The sequence below is a fragment of the Lolium rigidum genome, chromosome 1, assembly GCF_022539505.1.
Source record: "Lolium rigidum isolate FL_2022 chromosome 1, APGP_CSIRO_Lrig_0.1, whole genome shotgun sequence".
Classification (NCBI taxonomy): Eukaryota; Viridiplantae; Streptophyta; class Magnoliopsida; order Poales; family Poaceae; genus Lolium; species Lolium rigidum.
This window is the reverse complement of record NC_061508.1, coordinates 113,314,333-113,334,653: the sequence shown is the minus strand read 5'-3', so window position 1 is coordinate 113,334,653 and position 20,321 is coordinate 113,314,333. Positions and strand designations below refer to the sequence as shown.

The following is a 20,321-nucleotide window of genomic DNA, read 5'->3' as shown; positions in this document are numbered from 1 at the left end:
ATCCTTCACGCACGCCGATGCTTCGAGGCTCCGGGAGTTGATCCGGACACAAGGGATGCCATAGATGTCGTGAAGCAGCAAGCACTCGAGAGTTGGGCACTCGGCAATCATGTTGCGCAGTGAGCAATCGGAGATGCTGGCACGTTCAAGCGTGAGCAGCTTAAGATTTGGGAACTGAGGTGGTGAGGAGGGGAGGATGCAGCTTCCGAAGGTGGCAGCTTGGAGGGTTTGCGCGAAGCGAAAGGCAGTTGCGCGCAGCGGCGGCGGCGGGTAGGAGTCGTAATGGCGTAACTCGAGCTGCTACAGATTGTCGAGGGCGGGGGATGAGAGCCAGGAGTCCGTCATGGCAGCAGCGTCCGATCTGCGAAAGGGACGGAAGCTCTCGTCAAGGCAAAAGCGGCGGCCAGGGCCCGGGTGAGCGGATAGGATGCTTGACACGGCGCCGACGAGAATCTCCCTTTTCCATCTGATACTGATATCATCGCAGTCGAGATTGAGCGGCGCGGAGGACCGCCAGAGGTGGTGCCACCGGGTGGCGAGGATCTGGGTACGGGCGCCTTCCTTGGTGGGGAGAAGCGAGATGATGTCGCCGAGGACGGCGTCGGGGAGGAGGCTGATGCGGTCCTCGTCTTCGGGCGGCGGCGCTTGGCCCGACGCTGCCGTGCCCCCCGGCGCCTCGAGTGCCGCAGGTTTCATCTTCTTCGGAACGGGACTGGCCGGCTCGGCCGTCTCCATGGCCGCCGCCGCCTCTTGGGAGTGGATTATTTTTGTGGAAGGGTCGCGTTGTGTGTGGAGTGGGCCGATGGATCGAAGCCGCGGCAAATTACACAGTTCAGCTCCCGCCAGGTCCGTGGCAGCTGCCGGTCATTGGCGCAACGCCACGGGCCGGTGATGCTCCTCCGTCTGGGCCGGGCGAGGTGCCCACGCAACAGTTTGAGGCTTCATACAGCGCGCGGGTGGATGCCTGGACCGGATAAACCTCCTCCGTTGGCCAACACGACCGAGCCGAATACAACGGCGCGGAATGGATGCCTCCTTCCTTGATTCGATCGACCAAGTCGTCCCTCGCGACCAAGCCGGGGCAAAAAGAAAAAACATACGTTCCGGTCGCAAGCCTCAACAAACAATCAAAACAGCGTGCATGCCTCGATCGTGTCGAGAGCGTGCATGCCGCATCCACACAAGCTTCCATAGTCCAATCGCATACCGTAGCAGACCAGCAGCAAGGACGATATGGCTCGGCCTCGCGCGGTCGTCGTCGAACCACGGCGGCTTTGCTTGCCGGAGCGCGCGTGCGGCACTAGCACGACACGCGGCGCTCCGTCGAGCTCGCCTGCCGGCGTGCGTCCGTGTTCTATTTTCTAATGATGAATTTTTGTATTATATAATTTAAATTATATGGGTCAAATTGGTAACCTAGAGATACGGGAAAGACTATTAAACCGAGACGGAGGGAGATATGCCACACTACAACAAATAATCATCGCACTAGTTTTGGCTAACTAAGAGATATGCCAGCTACAGTAACAACACAAAATGGTGGAGAAAAACTTCTCACCATTACATTTCGACTTTAATATCAGTATTATTACAATAGTCCAAAACGTTATTATTATTCGCCGACCCCAGCTCAACACAAGCACCAAAAGTACTCGGCATTAGAAAGCATCCCGTTCAATCACAATATCGTCGGAAACGGCCGCCTACCCTCTCGCTCCCGCCATGGAGCGCCCATCCTACCGATAGATACCGATGATCGGCACCGGTGACAACAAAGCCAAGACCGAAAGTCTAGGGTTTTCACCTGAAGTTTTGGGGCAGGGAAGGTAGCACAACGACACCCCCAGGAGGGTCACGACACCCGCATGCATCAAGACAAGGAGGGACCCTTCCTCGCGAAGTTTCAGGAGAAACCCAATTCCCTTTTACCTGTGCCCCTAGATTTTTCGTCGAAAGTGGCATCTCCGTGTGTTTTTTCTTCTCTTCATGCCACCCTTGTGTGACAATATTATGACACCTTGCAAGAGGAGAAAGATGTTTTACCCTTCATCGCGTCGCTTAAAAGAGAAACCCTATTAAGTAGGCCTCCCATCTTTCTAGTATCGAAAGTGGTGATTACATGCGATTGTTCGCTTCATGCCACCCTTATGTCCCATATTAGGACAAATGCAAGAGGGGGATGATTTCCAAACCTTCCTCGTGTCGTTTCAAGAGATACCTTATTCCATGGCCCCAGTGACGTATACCCCCTAGCTTTTACCTGGACTCACACCAAAACACCAAACCCACAATTTCCAAACGACAGTATCAAATGATCTGCAGACTTGAGCACATGATATAATGCTACACCAGGCCCGCTCGTTGCCGTCTAGCTACGCATACGTGGGGCTCGAGCACGTACTCGTGAGCTAGCTATATATGATTCAAATGGGGGTGTCACTTCAAAGTTGTGTCTAGGGTTTAGGGTATAGATTATGGTCTAGGGTTTTATGGTCTATGGTTTAGGTATTGGGATTACTGCCTACATCCAAGAGCCTTGGGTATAAATCAAGCTTTAAGGTCTAGATTCGAGTTAGATAGGTTGTAGAGTTTAAGATTTATCATCACACTGGGAAATATGTGTGGATGTGGCCCGCTGGAAAACAATGCATGTTGGTATTCATGTGCTCACAATAGTCTCACCGGGGGTGGAGGGAAGTTGCACTATCTTGAACGCAGTTGGGATGATTATAGTACACAACGGGGCATAGTTGACAACGACAACAAGTGATCCAGATGAAGGCGTAGGTGGAGATGACTGTGTTGATGGATCCATCAAATGAAATAGTCGTATTGAAAAGACACTTTTCACATCTTGATGTCTCTAGATGCTTATTCTCGTAGGTGGCATTAGTGTGGCCACGAGAACCCCAACTATTGAGTGTCGGTGTTAGCCACTCGTCTTCGTCTCCAGTTCCGGAGATAACCATGACTGTCTCACCGAGTTATTTTCTTCTTCTAACAATTGATGAATTAACGTACATGTGCCCAAATTAATGAAACCTCATTATTTGTTGATTACCGTGACATTTGAATAAAACGATTGTTGTTTAAAAAAATGCTGCAACTATAACCGGCTCGGAGTTAAACAACTCGATATCCATATTAGCTAAGGCACACTATAAGGGATATTATTTAAACATTAAAATACTTTCAATGAAGATCAAGTTTTGCCATGCGTATATTTTATTCTACTACCTCCATCTAAAGATAGGCGTCCGACTTTTGTTCTAGATATGGATGTTTCTAAATGCATTTTAGTTAGAGATACATCCGTATCTATAATCTATATAAAGTTAAGACAACTATCTTTTAGACAAAGGGAGTATATTAAAGCTATTTGGCCTTTCTTCTTATGTTTTATAATATTTTGCAATAATGGAAAGCAAAATCACATGTTGCATGTATACTTTGTACTACCTTTGTCTAAAAAATAAATGTCTTAGCTTTTTCTAGATGCGAATGTATCTAGACGTATTTTAGCAGTATTAAAAAAGACATTTACTTTTAGAATGAGAAATACTCCTAGACAGCTTTTAGCGAAGAGGAGTAACCAAAACGTGCATGCCTGCTGTCTGCCGCAGTAATAACCAAATCATTAACGAAACTTGCAGAAATTTAATCAGACTAAAATGAATGCACGCCTCGGGAAAGAGCGAGTCCCCTCGGGTGAAAGAAACAGCCTCCTCAATACCCGTATCCAGCCAGTCAAGACACTCCTACTTCTAAATACGCATATATTTATACACTAAAATGCATTGTCCATCCATTCCGATTTAGTCTTCATTGTAGAAATTATTTTGTTGTTCCATATTAATTTATATTCTAGCTTCTAGTAAACAAAAAAACGTATAGCAAAACAAATTAGTCTTGCTCGCTTGTCCTGATTGAAATAGTACCTTGCCATGCCTTTCATCGATGGTCCCCACGACGCCACGCAACGCCACCCTTGCACACATCTATCATCACGCATCCGCCACCAAGACCTTGTTGTACCACATTGCTGAGACTCATCGTCGTAGATGTGATAGCACCACACCACCACCGCCTATTGCGATTCCATGCAACACCAGCCCCAGGGTAACACAATCTTCCACACGACACCCTTAGGAGGGAAAGAGACGCGAGATTACCGCAAGATCTAGGGCTTCACCTGAAGATGTGATCCGAGATATGAAGAGGTCAAAGAGCTCCATGACGACCCCCAAGAGGAGAGCAACATTTGTGCGGACACACATCGTCCGCTCTTCACCCGGAATGAACCTTCCTCCGCACCTCCACGCAGTCGGACGTTGCGGGAAGACGAGCAGCGCTGCCGGCCTGCAACCCCTGGCATAAACACCTCCTGTGCTGCGAGGCCGTCACCACAGTAAAGCCGACGGGCAAGAACATGCCCGATCTAACTACTCAAGACATCGGCACGAGTGTGACAACATATAGTAGACAACAAATCGGCTCACACCAGTTAACCAGACCAGGGAGGGAGGCCGCCAGCCAACCCCGCACCAAAGGGAGCCCGTCACTAGGACACTGAGCTAGAGTCGCAGCGCCAGCCAGAGTCCTGTGGACGAGGCACTTCCACCATGGACCGGACCGCCGCACGTGAGATCTACGCGACCACCGTCCTCCATCGTGGGCTAAGCGAGGTGAACTCATGCAACGGCGACAAGTGAGAGGAGGCCGGTGGCAGCTTATTTTGGATCGTCGCCCCTGTCGCTCTATCCAAACAACACATGGATAGTTTCCTTATTTGCAAATAATCATGAGTTTCCATAATCATCATGTGCTAGTAGCACGTGATGGCTGAAAAGCGAAACCTGGTGAGCATGTTAGATGTATGGCAACATACTTTTTTAAGAAGACGCTAAATGTTTCTTTGATGCATCATCCCTCTTTGTACACAACAAACCACTAATCAGTACTAGGTCTAGTTGGTGATCGACATTGAGCACTCATGTTGCTTTGCACATGAAATAAATCAGCATGCAGTCAACCATGATCGAGCTCAATCAAGCTTTACCATCAAGTGAACACATACGATTTCCCCTACTTAAAATAGGTCCACACAAAGAAAACAGGAGAGCCCCGTCGATTGGAGTCGCGAAAACACGAAAAGGGCAGCCCCGTCGATTGGAGTCGCTCGCTCCCAGTTCCGAGGCATCTCTCCTCGATTCCCCATTCATCCTCCCTCGCATCTCACGCCGCACCTCACTCTCCCTCTCACCGACGTCCCTCTGATGTTCTCCGCCCACCCTAGCTAGCCGACGCCATGGCGCCTCATGTCGCAGCGCACATCGCCCCAAAAAATCCCGCGCGACCTGGTGTCCCTGGCTCGATGCGGATCCGTACAGCGACGGCCGAGGCTGAAGGCCTGAAGCCGGCGCTGGACATGGAGGACCAACTCCACCGCCTCATCCATGCCCTGAGGCTCACTTTCTGTGCCGCCGCCGACGTCCGGAGCGTGTAACGGCTGCAGCGGGGCGTGAACGTCGATGACGACGCACCTAAAACAGGGCGAGGAGGCCGGACGACCAGCATGAGCTCGTCCACGACCGTCGATGCCGGCTGTCAATTCTATGGTGTGTAGCTTGCGCGTCATTTATTTTCCATCTATAATTCTTGCTGCATCACATTCAACTGAATGCTCAATATGTACATTTGCAGATTAGTTCTGCATCACATTCTTGCAACATCACAATAAACCGAAGGTATCCTGCTGGATCCCAACTCAGCAACCGTGTGCTGTCAACAAAGGCATCGCCTTGACCATCCTGACCTGCCGCTGTTGGACATGTCTCCTCCTCCATCTATTCTTGCTACCTTTTGCTTCTTTTTCCAGTTGCATGTGTACTCAAGCAGACCATGAGTTAGGAATAACTGAAAAATGTTGATAATGCAATCCTCAAATCCTGATATTATTAAGATTGCCATAATGGATGGTCCTAGCCGCTGTATTGTAACGTTCTCAATGTGTTTAAGGATCAAATTAATCATTGATCAAATGGTAGCTCTGATTTTAATCATGTGATATCTTCCGATTAGGATTCATTGTGATCATCAGATGCACTTAGGTACAGATTGGTTTCTTGAGCTCAACCTGCTAAATTAGTGCAACACGTATTATAGTCGCCGGCATTCCATTTACAGCTTACAAATCCATAATTCTTGCATAATTAATCAATAAAGACTGACTGAAACTTAATTACTTGCATATATCCAGTGTACGTACAATAGTACTGACATATTGCACTTGTTATTTGTTTAGCTGGAGTGAGCTAATTCAGCGCTACGACAAGCATCAGCAATGCCCAACTTCAGGGGACATATCATGATGATGATCAGGTAAATAAATAAATACATACACTACATGCATTTGTACGGTCACAATAAACTGCAGGATGGCATTCTGATTGATCTATCTATGTGATGTATCTCTGATTCTCGCGTGCAGCAAATGTCTATTGAGATCGCAAGTCTTGAGGAATGAGCTTAACCAACTCAAGGCCAACATAAGGTACCAGACCGAGGAAGGGCTGTCATACGTTAGTACCAATGAGCTTGACAATCTGCAGAAGCAGCTCGAGTCAGCACTGGGAAAACTCCGACAAAGAAAAGTATGTACACGCCCTACATGAAATTAACCGGTTACATGTCAGTGTGTGAGAGAAAGAATGGTCATGAAATTAACCGGTTACATGCCTTGTGCTCAATGTTCGCTGCTTTTCCCAGGCCAGAGAAGGGCTAATAAGCATTCTATCATGCAGCTGAGGCCTGAGGGACGGTAACGGTGAATATACGTTGCCATGCAATGGACATTGGAATCTTGCGAACAAGGTTAGCACGTTCCATTTCTAACATTTCTTTATTACCGATCATCAATGGAGTGTGTGTTAATTTGCTGATTCTTTCTTTTTTCAGAAGTTCTTTCAGACCTGTTCTGTCAAAATGTGGCTGGTTACTAATATCTCTGCATGGTGTGATATTCGGGGTCTTGTCCTAGAGACCCTCAAAGGCTTGGAACTACAAAGGGAACCGTATGTCTACTTTTTCTGCAACATCTTCGATAGTTCTTTTTTGTTGCTGAACTTAGTTGTTTGAGATAAAATCCAAGCTACATGGTTTACCCAAATTTCTTATGTGCCTTCTGTTGGAATTTTCAGTTGAAAATTAATTAAAAGTTTCAATTTTGTGATTTTCCTTTTATTGGAAATAGAGATGAGAAAGAGAAAGACACAATCGTGTACACATATTGGACTACACCTGATGTGATGTAACGTGAAACAGATGAGTCCATATGTCATTGAGGTGAGAAGAAAAGGGCAGCAAAGGGTTGCTGGGCCCACATCTCTGGTTAAAATAGCCGGCTATAGCTGATAGCCGCGATTTTTTTTGAAGCTATGAAAGGCTATAGCCTGGCTCTGTAGCGGGCTATAGCCATATAGCGGATTTGGTAAATAATGAAAAAAATTGGGCATCATATAGTCATATATATATATCAATAATTCACAAATTAATAACATAATAACATCTTCACATAGGAGATACACATAATAATTCACACATAGTTAAATACATAGTTTTGTCTAAATATTACAACATCATTACGTAGTTTAGGACATAGTTATGCCCATAATTACATAACTAGAGCTTGGTGGCTATTTCGCCAAGCAAATGGGCCGGTCGACTAAAATTTTTGGTCCAAAATTTTGGGTTCATTGAGCGGAAGTTAGCGGCTATGAGGCTAAATTAAGGCTAAATAGCTTTAGCCGGGTTATTAGCGGCTATTTCTGTTTTAGCCTCTAATGCCTCTAGCTATAGCCGCAGGCCTCGCGAAAGGCTATAGCCGGGCTATAGCGCCCGGCTATAGCCGGCTATTTTAAACAGAGGCCCACGTGTCATAAGCTATGGAGCTAAGAGATAAATGAGAAACTCTGATGCGTGAAAGCAAGATGAGAAAAAAGGGGATCGAGCTGTGGCAGCGCGGAGGCGACTGCGGCTGGTTCGCTTCCGCCGGCTTGCCGGTTGAATCGGCAGCACGTTGCAACGGAAGCAGAGAAGTAGCCCGGTCATCCTCCTCTCAACGTCTCTGTGGCCTTCTCGCCTTGATCCAATTTCTTCGGAGTCATGGCGGCGAGCTATCTCCTACAGGTTATAAGTAAGCCTTCTCCACCTCTTCTCAGGAAATAGACGAGAATACACTTTCTCTTTGAGTCCACATCCACAGTCCTTGGAGCAGAACGCCGGTGCACACCGGCGAGGTGCTCACCGCTCTTGGAGTGCTGAGCTGCACCTCCCCAAGCCTCAATCCGCCGTTCGTCTTGCCGCGATCGCCGGAGAGGTGTCGTATCTCCGAGGGAAGACGCGAAGTAGCCCGAGGCATAGTCGGGGCATATTTTCTCTCTGGCACAGCGTCGAATCGACGTGCTTCACCTCGTGGCTATTTCATCGTCGTCGTACTGTGAGAAGAACTTATCTTCTGTTGTTTGATTTTCATGTCTTGTGAGAACTAGTCTTCATACTCTGCTCTTTCGTGATCTATCTCAGCATGTGGAGATATGCTGTGGTCTTATACTAGTTCAGTTTCTGAAAAATGATCTTGTGCCTATTTTCCTGCTGGTCGTATGGTGTGATGCTGCTTACTACTTTTATTTGGTAGCTAGCTGAATCTCAGGCTGTAGCTCTTGTAATTCTTATACGGCAATCTTTGTCAAGTACTGTTCATCCTAGGACATGTCTTCGTTTGTTCTCTGACCTGTGTACAGTAGTAAGTTTTTACTAGCTATTTCCTTGTATATCTGTATACAAACTTGCTAAGTGGTTTACATGTATCAGTTTCGTTTGATGTCCTGATTAGTTTTGTGGCATTGTTTTATCATGGTACTTAGTGTTCTTTTACCATGCTCATTTGTTTCTTTTGCTGCTGGGAATATACACTGTCTATGATATTATGTATTAGTTCACTCTGCTATTATTTATGTATGAAACCTGAGTGTATGCGATCATAAGTTTGATAAATAAAATCTTAGAGTTTGCTCCTAGTTAAGAGCTTGAGTTCATGTTATTTTACACTACTCTCAATATGTATGCACTTTTATACTTATGTGATTAAATGGAGCTTGCCATCCTAATCTAATTAATATTCTCGTTTACTTCCAACACCTTCCTCCCGAGAGGAAAAAACTGTGAGGTTTATGTTTGGTTCATGTTTTTGATTGTCATCATTTGTTACCGATCCCTATAAGCTTGATAACCTGCTGCAGAATATATAATATATATTTGTTTCAACCAGGTCCTTGGAAGAGGAAGTGTCCTGCAGAATTCGGCATTGTTACACAATGTCTAGCTCCAACAAGAGCCAATTATAATTACCTAAACAATGTACTTTTGAAGATAAATGCTAAGGTTTGTTGATATGGCCCTACTTTGCTTTTCTGTATTTATTATTGGCTGCTACATATGCTTACGATATTTGTCTTTTCACTGGTTTTCACCTAGTTTGTTGGGTTGAACACATTGCTGCAAATTGAAGTATCACGTGCAATCCCTATTGTGTCAGAGGCGTCTACTATCATCTTAGGCATGGATGTGTCACACGGTCAACCTGGGCAGTATCATAGACCTTCCAGTGTTGTGTTAAGAGTGATAAAGTTTTTCTCTCTGAATAGTAGCCCACATGTCACCTGAATGACCATAAATTTATAAGTGTTGTTATAGCTCTACTTGTAACTATGGTTTTGGATTCTGTTTAGGTGGTTAGATCTCGTGAGTGGCCTCTCATCTCTATATATAGAGCAACAGTACACACTCAGTCAACCAAACGGTACTGACGATGATGGTATGGTATCATTAGGTAAGATATGTTGTTTGATGCAATGTTAAGTTCAGTTATTGTCAGTGACATGTGTGGGTCCTTGTAATGATATCATTGCACTTGGTACTTCCAGGGAATCACTAATCAACTTCTACACTACTTATGGGCACGCTGCTTCGTCAATCTTGCCTGCCCATGTCATGCGGGTTGCCGGAGGCGGCTTCTGCAAGGCAGTGAGGTTGGGCCGGCAGCCAGTACACAGCGTGCCGGAGAGGCTGCCCCCTGTGACCATGAGTTCTTCTTCACATTCGTATGTGGCCTCCCGATTCGGCTGTCACCGCCTCAGCTCTCTCCTTGCACTATTACCCTCGCCGGCGCGAGGGTGCAGGCCATCAGGACGTGACGCTGGTGACGTGAGCCCCCGAGGGGAGAACGCACCAGCAGGCTCCTGGTGGCCGCGTCCTTCAACACCGCCATATTCATGTCGCTGGTGGCCGCGGGATCTGGTGGCCGGTGGGGGTGGGTAGGCATTCTGAGCGGTTATGTCTCCTGCTCTCTGATGGCGTCAACACGCAGCAGTGTATGACTGACACACCATCCAGGCATGCAGGTGATAGTCTTACAGTGCACATTTCCTGCAATCCTATTCTGGCTGGCTTGTTGATAAAGATTGGATATTCTCTTCTTGCTTCTATTGTTGGGGGTTCCAAGAACAAATTATGCACACATTTAGCAATCTAGGAATATCATTTTAGCCTTTAATAACTAGAATAAATTGATAGCTGGCATGTTCGGACAATGGTCTTTAGAGCGTTAATATGTCAAGTTCAGATTGAATTGATTTCTACTTTTTTATTTTAGCATGTAGTGTTTTAGTAGAGCATGTGCAGTCGCTTCTTTACTTTTGAGCAATTATCCTGCCTGGTGCAATCTAACACTTCCACCGATTCTAAAAAGTCTAAATTCTTATTCCACGGTGATTTGATACGCTGTTTTATTTGTGAGTGTACTCTGTTGCAATGAAATGCACAAGTCTTTTCATGCTTTAACAATTACGAGTCATAAAGAAAGCTCCAGGCTCCTAGTATCTGAAAATAACTTCTCCAAGGAATAATCGTGCCGTGTAGAATTTTATCAACCCATGGCACCACGTTCTTATGTTTGCTGCAGTATAAAATGTTGTTTAATCTTGTAATTGCAGGAAGGATGAGATGATGGCGGCGTCCTTCACCGATGCCAAGGTCATGTGTGTCCTCCTCTGTGGCTGGCGCAACATCAGGGTTTCGTCTTCGGGGTCTCCTCCGACGTTCTTTCCGGGAGCAAGGCAGTGTTGACCCCCGCCCTGCAGCTGGTGAGGCATCTCATCCCTTGTCTGCTATGTGTGTTTTAGCATGCTGCTCAGCTGTAAAAAAATGCGTTCTTAGCGCCGCTTGTACTGCTTCTCAAGTTGATCTTGAGAGCCGTGGTTTGTAGATTCTGGACTTCCAAGGCTTAGTTTTCATTCCTTTGAGTAGAGGCTGGCTTACATAAATTTTGTATGCAAGGGTTGTATAGCAGCGTCTACCCCAGGCTAGCTAGTTGCCTATTGTTGTAGTTTTGTTACAACTCTGCGTTGAAGGGATTGAGTGTGATTACAATGTGCTGCCAAAGCAAGCTAAAAATGAATGGGGTAATTTTCTGCAAAAACAAGAAGAATAAGAAAATTCATGTTTGTCTTAATCTGATACTAGAACTAGCCAATGCAATCTATATTAATTTGATAATAATCCAAAGCACACATGCACACAACAAAAGAAGTAGCAGTAAAGCTTGATAACAATTCAAGTGGAAATTGATTTGTGACTACATAATTCAGATGCCAAATTTATGAGACAGTGAGATCTGTGAGAAACTCAAGTATGTAAGGTGTGTGGGATATGATGTTTTGGATCATAGCTCATAGGTGTAGATGTACCGATTAAGAAAAATGCATTTTAAAACCATTTCAAAATGTTAAAAATTACCAAAAAAAATTCTCAGGTCCACACATTCTATCTTCGTTCAGAAAGTTTTGCGGAAAAATACATTTTGTGTTGCGTATGTAAAAAAGACAAAAAAACTCTTGTGAAAAGCTATTTTGGAGCCCCAAAAATTGTCTTTTTTTGCACAGGCAACAAAAAATGCCATATCTTCGTGAAACTTTGTTAGCGAATGTAGAATATTTAGATGTACACCCAGATACTTTTGTGTTAATTTTTATACATTCAGAAATATGTTTTATAGGTAATTGGTGGATCTACATCTATAAGACAAAATGAATTTCCAATGGTGTTTGTGTTTTTCTTTGTTAATGGGGATACCAAGTATGGTGTTAAATAGTAGGGGCATGTACGTATGTAATGTACAGCTACATATAGACAGTAGGTACATATGTATTTTATTTAGCCTTGTATGATGATACAGTTGCAAGCGATCATGATCGAGCCCTCGCATGCAATGAAAATTTTAAACTTAATATTGAACTCTTACTAAAGCACTGGACCGTTGGTGCCTACCGTAGATTCTTCTTCTTTCCTAACATGCAGAGTAGGTGCATGTGTTAGGCTGCCTATGTTGACCATGTTAAAAAAAAGAGCCTTTGTACACGTCCCCAGTCGGGTGTCACCACTTCTGCATTAGATTAGACGCGACACAAATACTACACTACTGGTTATGTAAATAGTCAGGGTTTGCATTTGGCATTATGGTTGCTCATGGTAGTTTATATGTTTGAATACAAGTTTGTTTCATTTGTTTTCATTAACTTTCCATGTAGTTCTAAGGGTTCACTCCTTTTTATTGTCCCAGTACGTCTTTGTGTTTGCTTATTTCATTTGTTTCAAGTAATGATGGATAACCTACAACAATATGAGAGAGTTAACACTTTAGTGATTCTTAGTTTTATATGTGATGATTTCTCACTCTTTTAGCTTCTATTATGTGGTCCTAACTTCGCATGGTCACTTGATCACAATCTTGACTCTTCTCTTGTTATTAATTAATGGAGCTCATGCACTTCTAGAATGATAAAATGTGGATTTCGTAGTGTTTGTTTGTGTGTTTAATTATATATGGGTTTTGATATGCTTTTGGGGGATAGCACATTGCTCTACCTTTTGCTATCTTTTATGATTTTAGATAAGCTCAGTGTTAACCTAGTGATCCACTAATTTCAGACAACTCGAGTGTAAAGGCCATCAGGTGCAAGACCACCGGAACTGGAAGGATAGGTACATGCAGCCACATGCCTCTTAGGTTCTAGACAGAGAATGTACCTGACATTAACATCAAAGGTTACACATTGAATCTGTTACATCTAGACCAGTTCTGATGGAAGTTTTGTTCTGTTTAAGCTCAACTCAGGGGCTGAGGCTCCCCCCCCCCCGGAAGAGTGTTGCTGGCAAATTTGGATTTTTCCATCGGGAATCTAGCGAAGTTTTGTTGCATGGGTTTCAAATTTGACCAAATTCTGAGTAAGACCAGATTTATTTAAGTTTATAAGGTACTTCTCATATATGTTGTTTTGTTGTGCCTCTAGTGAAGCAAACTAGATAAACTGGATTTCTAGGTTCCACCTTGTGCAGTCTTGATTGTTTGATCAGGTTTCTACAACAGTATGATAAGAATCTAGGTTTCCAAGTTATAAACTGACTGCTTATGTTTGACTCATTTTCCAATTCTGGGCTCTATGGAGATAAGAATTTGGTGTTGCTATTACTAAAATCGAAAGCACTCTTGTAATTGGAGCACATCTTGAAAAGTTCAATTTAGGATTCGAGAATGATGTGGAATTTACATGTTTATTGACCCTCTCATCTTAACATTTGTTGTAGTTAAAGGTGATACTTCCGAGCAAGTATCATGTACTTGTTTTCAGAATAAGAGCACTCTGTTGTCTAGAAATAAGCCACTTATGCATGTATATGAAAAGTTGATAACCATAGGCCCTTAGTTGTCCAATATTGTAATCATTTTCATGTTCAGAACTAGTTATGCTTGTATATGAACACTTAAATATGTTACAACAGGACTCTGAATATGCATAACCGATCCCACGATTATTTTCTAAGATTCTTGAAACCTACGTTTTCTATGTGCTATGTCATCATCTATGTTTACTATTACGCTTCTTGTGATCAGTATGTGTTGTGCGTAATTATCCTCCTTTCGGTGGTGCTAGCCTCCCCAAGCTGCTGGTGGCGTCCATCTGGAGCTTATGACATCCTCGAACTGTTGTTGGCCACAACAACCTGACGTCCTCAAGTTATATGCATCTGCTAGATTCCCTCTTCTTTTAATTCCAAGAAATCCGAGACCAAACTGGTGACTTGTGGCATTGTGTGGTAAGAACTAGTTTTAGCTATTAGCTATGAAACTGTAGTTGATTTAAATTTTGTTGACATGGTGATGCAATTCGGAGCAGGAGTAGGTGTTGTCATATTTTGCTGTGCCTAGGCTTGTACATGATAAGTGGACTGTACTCTTTTTTGTTCACAAATAGTGTTAAAATGAAGTTGTTGACAAGTGAGACTATTATTGAACTCCTGAGGTTGTTTGGAGCTACCACTGGACTGCATACTAACATTCTCAAAAGCGAAGCTACTCCCATCCGTTGCAGTGATTAGCAGCGACAGATTATTGCGCAGACCTTGCATTGCCCACTTAAGAATTTTCCTATTGTTTACCTTGGAGTTCCTCTCTCAATCTGGAAACTGCGAGCAGAAGACTTTGCAGCCCCTCATTGACAAACTTCATGATAAGCTGTCAGGTTGGCGTGCAGTTTTGTTGTCCAAGGGTGATAAATTGGTGCTTGTAGTCTGTGCTCTAAGCAGCCCCAATTCATACAATGTGCTAGCGACTGACATGCCAAAGCTGATTAAGGATGATGTCATCAGAGATGTTCATGATGGTTGCCGACTAACTCTGGTTGTCCAGAGGTGTGAATCCTAGATCAATGCTGATGGTTTCTACTAATCATGCTGTTGACATTTGTATTGAATAATATTATTTTGATGTGTGAAGGGAGTTGATCTCGAGGAAGACCCTCGGGAATTCGGCGGTGAAATTTGAGTTCTAGGCCGAGGTGTCCAAACTCATGGACATCATCATCAACTCACTCTACTGCAACAAGGACATCTTCCTTAGGGAGCTCATATCCGATGCATCTGATGTATGTTTGGCATTTAGTTTTGGCACCCTCTATTTAGGTTGCATTTTTTGTGCTACAAACTAAAGGGTGGTATCTTCTACGTTGTATGCTTTTGGATAAGATTAGGTTCCTTGCCCTCACTGACAAGGATGTTTTGGGCAAGAATCTTTTCTGATTGTCACTTCTTTGCTGAGATGATGGGTTTTAAGCATCTTATGTGTGCAAATGCAGATTAAGTTGGATAGCGAGAACAAGATTCTCTCCATTGGGGATAGGGGTGCTGGTATGACCAAGGAAGTTCTGATTAAGAAACTAGGAACCACTATGAAATCTGGAACTTCAATCTGGAACTTTAGGTGCTGCTATTTTCTAGTTATTGTTGAGCTTTAAGGTAATTTAAAATATCTAACGCATATGGATGGTACCCTTGAACTTTGCTAACGTTAATTGCTTGCATTTTTTGCAGCTTCCATGCAAAGATGCAGACTGGAGGTGACCTCAATCTCATCGGGCAGTCTGGTGTTTGCTTTTACTCACTATAATGGCTTACTATGTTTAAGTTGGCAGCAAACAGTAAGGCACCATTGTCCTTGTCTTTATCACAGTATTGATGACTTGTGTTTTTTTTTCATCCCTTGCCTTTCGCTTTGCAATTTATTCATGCTGCTGTAATTTTTCTCTAATAGATATGTATGGGAGTCCAAAGCTGATGGATCATCCACTATCTCGGAGGATACATGAAATGAACCCCTCAGCCGTCGAACTGAGACCAAATTACATCTCCGCGATGAGGCTAAGGAGTACCTGGAGGAAGGCAAGCTAAGTGTATCACCATATTAAAAAAATTATGTTGTTATTACGGTTCAACACTTGATATGTGCACAGAGGTACTTGTAGACTGGTATATGGTGTCTTTACAGCATCCACAATGGGCGCTTACACACAGGCCCTAGGGATTAATCCCGACAGTTTTGCCCAATTCCCGCTTATTTTCCTGGCATTGGCGCTATATTAAGAGCCCGGCGCTTAAATACTTAGTACGAGATACAACTTTCAGTCTGCCGGTTCTTGGCCGCACGTGTAACCAACTCAGTGAGCGTCTACTTTAGCGTCATGGCGTTGTGGACGCTCTTATAGAAGCGCAGTGGATCTCAATCACACTAAAGGCTCTGCTTAACACTGCACTGTGATGGCTTTTCAAACCAGTTTACCATGTCTACATTTTGGATGTGACTAGCAGATACTATTTTGTGAACTGTTTGCTAGAATTAGTGCAGCTCCATGTATAACTAGATTCTACGGCATATTGTAACACATCACACCTCACGAAAAAACTACGGTTTGAAACAAGCTTTTTTCTGGCTTAGCTTGTGCTGATGATGCAGTTCTATAACCGCATGGCTTTACCATGAATTGCACGCGCTGGTTAGATTTGAAAATTATTTTCAAAGGTAATTGCATGGAGAGGAGTTCCTACCAGCAAATCGGCCAGGTAGAACTAGAAGAGGAGTTCGTACTCCAAACTTGAGTTCAGTACATGGTAAATATTTGTGTTATATGCTTAAGTATGACCTGCTATATGCTAGAACTGGTGTGATCTGGAATTAAAACTTGCTTGACATTCTTAATCTCTTTTGTAAAATTGCAAGGTATTTTCTACTTAGATCACTGGGTATATATTAAGAAAACATCTAGAATGCTATGTTCTTTGCGTTGATTGCAGCTATAACGTCATTACATTGGCTATATACGGTACTTGAACTGGAAAATGAGTAATCTACCTATGTATGTTGTCCATAAGTGGTAAAGTTTATCTCAGGAAAGAGTAGTGACAGTACCAGGGATTTGGCTTGTTTGATATTGTTTGTTTGGTATAAGTTATTCACTCATCGTACATGAATTTATTGCTAACTGTTAAGAAAAGAATCTGGTTTCCCTTTTTATCTAGTAATATTTTTGAACTGGAAGTTAGATTGTTGTTTGTTTGAACGCTTTGCTTTCTCTGATCTATCAATTGGCTTGTTTAAATCGAAATATTTTTTTTGAATCGAAACTTAGTTCCCTGTTTGTTGTGGTGTCCTATAGACGTCCTGGTTCTACCGTATCGTGTGGATGTAAATCGAAATCATCCTCCGAAAATATTGTTGCTAATACTGGTCTGCTGACCATCATGTTTTTGTTTTTGTTCCTGGATATTGTGGAGGACTATGCAGGCTTTAAAGGCGTCCGGGCTCCTGTGGTGCGCTGCTGCCATGCTGGCCACATGTGGCCCATGTGTGATTTATTATTGAACTAACATGTAATGTTGAGTGGTATTGGACCTTGTATCTTCAATTTGTTTGCAGTGTGGTAAGACTATTGTTGATTATATGATCTGTGTTGTGAATGTCCAGAAAAAGAGTTGAGGTCATGACAATTTTTTGGGGTGCTCCAGCTAATTAACCTTTCAAGAAGCTCAAGGTTGCACCAGCTGTGGAAGAGAAGCTATGCTAGTCATTGTAGATCTGCAAGCAAGCCTGTGTATGAATGCTGGCTTGTTCTTGCACTAGCTGGCACTGCATGCTCTCATGTCAGGTTGCAAGGGGGGCGGGACAGCCCGCTAGGCCGCAACGCCGCCCCGCAAAAAAGGCCGAAGCGGTGCCGCTGGGCTGACCGCGTCGCCTCTAGCGGGCCGAAGCAGTCAGGCCGCATTGACCACCAACATCCCGCAGTCCCGCAAATCGCTCTTCCCGTGAAAAAACTGTATCTCTCGATGGGGAAACCCCTCCCGGCGGCGGCTCAGCTCCACCGCCCCTGAGATCTTCCTCCACCGCCCCTGAGATCTTCCTCCACCTCCCCCGAGATCTTCCTCCGCCCCACCTGCTCGTACTGATGTTGGGGTCGACGGCGGTAGTGCATCCATCTCAGGACTGCCCGGTCGGGATGGTCGACGGCGGCGGAGCCTCCATCTCGGGACTGCCCGGCCAGGAACCTCCACCGCCTCCCTCACGCGCTGAAGAGGATGGTTCATCACCATCAACTGGAGCTGGCCTTTCATCACCGTCAACTTCGGCAAGGCCATCCTCGTTGCCCCCTTTTCTGCACTCCAAGAACAAAGGGCATCTGTCAGCTGGAGAAATCGCTGCTTCGACCCAAGTCCAAGGTGTGTGACCACAATCCTCTCTTGCTTGATGCTTTAGAATTACTGATACATGTGTGCCAGGGCTGATTTTGGTTCAGATTGTATAAGTAATATCATATAGTTTTCGATACATTACATACTTGCTTCAGAGTTTTCTTAAACTGAGCAAGTCTCATTTGTTCTACAATAAAAAGCAAACAGATTTAATGATACCATTGGATGTTTGCTCCGGCCATCCTAATCTCCTTGTAGGTAGAATATAACTAAGTCTGGATAGTTTAGGTCCATTGTACTAAATTGCAGCTACCGCTATTGCTGATTTAGGATGCTACCCTGAATCCGGCAGCAAATGCTAGTGCGTCCAACCAATTCTGCAAGCATCACTTCACCTTCATGATAGTGCGTAGCATTGGTCTGACTGCACTGTGAACATCTTGTGTTTAGCTGTGAGTCTGTGACCTGTTTGTATTTCCTAGACAAAGTGGGCCTTCTCACTATTTGTATAGATGGATTAGTTTGCTTGTTTGCTTTTACTCAGAAAGAGTAAATAGAATGCATCAATGGAGTAGCATTACAGAATTTATTGATTTAATGCTCGGCTCATCTTTATATGTCCAATAATAAATTAAATCTTAGGCTCACTAATACTTCTCTATAATCAGTTGGTTGATCAGACTATGACATGTTGGTTATCTTTCTATGATTGGTTACACATGTTAGGCATGATCGATTTTGTATTTGTCAAGTAACAGGATGCTACTTGTGTTGTGATCTTTCAGAAACTTCACATCATGAACTATGTTGTGTATTTATTTTTTTAGTTCTTATACCTTGTGCAAATTATTGAAAATTTTCGTATTCATCAACAGATCAACATGAAAGACCTGCGAAATCCCTGTCAATGAAAGTTGTAGCTGCACCTACAAATGGAAAATCCCGAGATCCAAGCCAAGGTACATGCTTGGTTCTTTATTTTCCAGTACCATTTACTTGCAGCCATTATTAGTACTAATTTGTTACTTCACATCTTACCTGTACTAAGTACTTGACGCTGTCCCGGTTAGTTCTGTAGTTCCGCAAACCTTGTTCTCAAACATCACAAATCTGGTTTTGACATTTCACATGATAACCTGTTTTTCTTTCTAGCAATTGAATCTTATGACAGCATGTGAATTAGACACTCCTCATATAATCACAAATATTATTTTATTTTGTTACATCATCTTGACAAGTATATGGGTCGATAAATCATATGTTGAGAACCCCAAAGTATTTAGCATATTCATTTAATACTCTTTTCCAATGTGTTTTGCAGGCCCCCCTAGGATGTGTTCAAGGCAAGACTACAAGGTCAAGGATCAACAACTAGGTACATGGAAAATCTAATTATGTAAGGAGTGAAAAGAGTTCTCCAGTGCAGCATCAGAGTCCTGAAGGTCTTTTTCCCACTGCACTTGATACATCACCCACCACAAACTCTGAAGCTCTTTGCTTTCTTCTATTGCTTCACAACTAGTCACTAGTTGTACACTAGTCACTAGTCAATACTGTTGTGCAACTTGGTTTTATTCTATATCACCATGTTCCTATATTTCCCATCGATCAGCTAGCAATGGTTAAGTTAACCATCTAGATAAAATTTCTGTGTGATTTGGCATTTAGAAGTATTTACATTCCTAAAGATGTAAAGATGTAATGGTTAAGCATTCAGAGTTATTATTAAGCAATATTAAGTGTGATGTAATATTAAGCATTCAGAATTATTTATATTTATAAAGATCAACCAGCGATCAATCAGCTATTTATGAAGTTTGTACAGCGATCAACCAAGCTATCTGAGCAGTGCTTCCGTTAAATCAGCTAGCTGACCAGTTTGTACAGCGATCAACCAAATAGCTGAGCAGTGCGTACCGACGCGGGACTAATGCGGGACGACGCGGGTTGCCGCAGTGTACGCACTGTGTACAGCGATCAATTGCGGCAAGCCTCCAGAGCCCGCTGAATTAGAGTTGTTCCGCGTCGCTGCGTAGCGGGCAGCCGCAACCCGCCCCGCTTGCAACCTGACTCTCATGTATCCTATATATCTCATACAGATAACATCCACTAGTACGAGTGTAAACTCAATATTAATCCCTAATGCTAAGGTTCTGGTTCAATCCATTCTAAGGCTGATGGAAAGATTG

The 20,321-nt window shown here is 43.6% G+C and overlaps 2 long non-coding RNA genes across 13 annotated transcripts; both read left to right on the top strand.

Moving 5' to 3' along the window:
• Nucleotides 1-7,998: 7,998 nt before the first annotated feature.
• On the top strand, nt 7,999-13,251 carry LOC124658009. 3 transcript variants are annotated; one of them, XR_006989016.1, is made up of 8 exons: nt 7,999-8,194; nt 8,276-8,497; nt 9,329-9,441; nt 9,789-9,889; nt 9,984-10,460; nt 11,052-11,201; nt 13,045-13,139; nt 13,222-13,251. It is a non-coding gene; the product is annotated as an uncharacterized LOC124658009 (long non-coding RNA). The 3 variants fall into 3 exon arrangements; XR_006988982.1 differs by having other exon boundaries at nt 7,999-8,497; XR_006989001.1 differs by having other exon boundaries at nt 7,999-8,497; nt 9,535-9,889.
• LOC124657645 lies at nt 13,251-19,939 on the top strand. Of its 10 annotated transcripts, none has more exons than XR_006988806.1 (10): nt 13,260-13,370; nt 14,049-14,211; nt 14,637-14,805; nt 14,891-15,038; nt 15,249-15,408; nt 15,484-15,590; nt 15,704-17,366; nt 17,452-18,159; nt 19,008-19,091; nt 19,454-19,939. It is a non-coding gene; the product is annotated as an uncharacterized LOC124657645 (long non-coding RNA). The 10 variants fall into 10 exon arrangements; XR_006988940.1 differs by having other exon boundaries at nt 14,630-14,805; XR_006988921.1 differs by having other exon boundaries at nt 14,370-14,805.
• The last annotated feature ends 382 nt before the right edge of the window (nt 19,940-20,321 follow it).